Source organism: Gossypium arboreum, unplaced genomic scaffold, assembly GCF_025698485.1.
Source record: "Gossypium arboreum isolate Shixiya-1 unplaced genomic scaffold, ASM2569848v2 Contig00443, whole genome shotgun sequence".
NCBI classification, from domain to species: Eukaryota; Viridiplantae; Streptophyta; class Magnoliopsida; order Malvales; family Malvaceae; genus Gossypium; species Gossypium arboreum.
Genome location: NW_026440557.1, coordinates 6413 through 9618, shown reverse-complemented (window position 1 = coordinate 9618; position 3206 = coordinate 6413).

Sequence of the window (3206 nt, the reverse complement as noted above, 5' to 3'; positions counted from 1 at the left end):
CACCAAATGGGGCTTTAGATGGTCTAATGAACCCGGCATCTAAAAGCTCTATCAACTGCTTCCGCAATTCCTCTAGTTCCGGTGGAGCCATTCGATATGGTGCCCTTGCTGGCGGTTCAAGAAAGCAACTCAATCTTGTGGTCCACCTCCCTCTTTGGTGGCAATCTTTTGGGCAACTCCATGGGCATTACATCTTGAAATGACTTTAGCAACCGTTCCACTTCCTTTGGAATTTCCCCCTCAAATTTATCATCCATATTGTCTCTCAAGGTAGCTAGGTAGGAGACTTCATTTCGACGGACTCCTTTGGCAAATTGGATTGCCGATAAGGTTTTTCCCTCCATGCTTCCCTTCCTTTTCATTCTCACCATATATCGTTGATTTGCATCGGAGATTGTCATGTAATTCTCGGAAGGGTGAATATCCGCATTAAGCCTATCAAGTAAACTTAATCCAACTACAAAATCATAATCATCAAGTGGGATTACCTTAATAGTCGCTTTGCCCGTCCACTCGCCAAGTTTGAGTTCCACCCCTTTTGCCACCCCCGTTATGGGAATGCTTTCTGAATTCACCGTTTGATTCGTCCGAATCTTCCTCGATTCTAAGGCCCAGTTCCTTTGCCATTTCTTTAGACATGAATAAATCGATGCACCAAGATCAACAAGTGCATTCAATCTTTTCGACCACGATGATGTCCACAAACATCACCCATTGCTTGACTTCTCTTGACACCTCCTAATATCGAATTGAGGCTTTTGGTGTCATCTTGACCTCCTTGCGTGCCTCCATGGCATGAAAAGCGGCTCTCTTTGGACAGACACTCATTCTATGTGAGCCTTGGCGAGAAAGCACTTCATTGGTCCTTTTCTATCCCAAGGCTTACCTTGACTAGACTTTGGGCCTTCGTCTCTTTTCCCTTTGATCCTTGTTTCCCACCATTGTCTTTTGGTCCCGACTTGGGTTTGGAAGAATCGTTATTATCAAACTTTCTTCCCCAACATCATAGAAATTTTCGCCTTTGCCATAGCTTCGGTCAATTCGGTGATATCTAGGCGACGCAACTCTTGCTTTGCCCACATTTTAAACCATCCTCGAACCAATAGAATGCTTCTTTCTCATTCAAGTCGAGATCAAGCATCAACTCGTGAATTCGAACATAATCTCGAGCAAGACCTTGTTGCGTAGCGACAACTTAGCACGAGCCTCCTTTTCGCATGTTGTGGATAAACGCTTCTTCAACTCTCTTTGGAACTCCTCCCAAGTTCCAATGGTCATTCCTCCACGTTTCTCATCCGTGGACCTACGTCTCCACCACAAGAGAGCAACATCGAAAAGTAAATGGAAGCGGTGTTTACCTTGGTGGCATCATCCTCAATGCCAATTGCTCGAAAATATTGCTCCAATTCCCACAAGAAGTTATCCACTTCTCTCGCGGACCTAACTCCCTTGAACTTCCGGGTTTTGGAACATCCACATGACATTGCTTCGGTCCCGGCCAACATCCCACTTCCAGGCGGCCTTACAGATTCGAGCTCCCCTTGCTCAGCAATCTCTTCTTTCATGGCATCAATAGGGCCTCAAGAGCTTCATCCCTCCCTCGTCGGTTTGTCCGAAGTGGATCCGAGGAGTCCAACACAAACTCCTTGCTATCTTCCCTCGGTCCTCCATACGGGTTAGGACCTCTTCGAGTGTCTCCTTCATGTCACCAACGGACTCCTCGAGATTGACCACTCGAATCTCCAAGCTCGACAAAGATATCCCTCGATCGACTAGCCTTTCTAGCCTCCCACGGGTCTCCATTGGCTCATTTCGATCAACAACTTCTTTCGACATATCTCAAAAGTGCTTTCAACTCGCTTCCGATACCAACTGTCATGGACTTAGGATTCTTGCCTCACAATCCATGCGGCCTTAGGCGTCTTACTCCAAAACGCCTAAGTCATTAACTTCTACAAAGAAGGATTCAAGAATTCTTCCCAAAACACAACTTAAGCGAAAGCACCTTAAAGCCAAACAAGATGAAAGAAGAACGAAACAAGAACAAGCCAAAGAAAATAAGAACACAAGAGAGAGATTTGAGTGAATGCTCTCAAGAATTCTTATTGCTCAAAACTCAAGTGATTTACAATGAGGAAGAGGTCTCTTATTTATAGTTGAGCCTCTCCAAATCCAACAGTACAAAATTAAGTACATCAATGGCTAAGATTAAAAGGCACCTACCACCAAATATAAAATCATATCTTCTAAGATTACATATCTTATCTAAGATATGTAATCTTATAAAATAATATCTTGTGAGATCATGTTTCCATATTTGTCTAACTTGTAGATGGGCCTTCAATCTCTTCAAGTAATGGCCCTCGATTGGGCCAAATAACCTCCTTCCTTCTTGATAGTTCACACAGATGTGTCATGGTTATGGCTCCCATGCGCAACCCATGACACTAGATAGAGGAAGTCCCGAGGGAGGTGGAAAAGCTCATTGATAGAGATATGAGAGGATTTGAGGAGAGTAAACAAGTGTGAAGGCTGAGTCCGGCTCGAAGGCGATTGATAGTCCGAGGAACTCGATGGCCTAAGAAAAGGCTAGTTACTAGTGTGTTGGAGTACGAAATGATGGAAGGATCTAATGACCTTTTTGTTTTACTTATGCACGGGGAGGATCGGAAGGAGTTTGTAGATGAAGGATTTTTCAAACTGGGGACGTTTCATTTTATGTTTTCTTATTTTGTTTTCGGTTGTTGTGTTGGCTTTGTTAGGATTTGTTTTTGTTTTTAATTTTTAGGTTGTTTTGTGATCCCTAGGCACCGTTTTGTTGGCCATTAGTTGAGTAGCAATTGTGTGGTCAAGCTCTAATGGTTTTGTCTCCAAGCATTTATGGCATCAACGGGCATTTAAAAAAAAAGAATTTAGTTTGTTATTTTTATTTTTAGGAATTTAATTATTTTACTTTTGGATTAAAAATTCGGTTCAGTTCTTATCTTCATTAAAATTCTTCTATTAAATTATATGGTATAACATTTTGAAATTAAAAAAGACCACTTAGTAGTCATACAACAGTAAAAATAATGTTGATAATATTAATTAAGATTTTTCTTAAAAACGTTCGTTTGAACTTGTCATTATAAAATAATTTTTTATTGAAATAGTGTTAAGAAAAATTGACGTAACATTTTTATTGAAATAGTTAACAATATTAACTA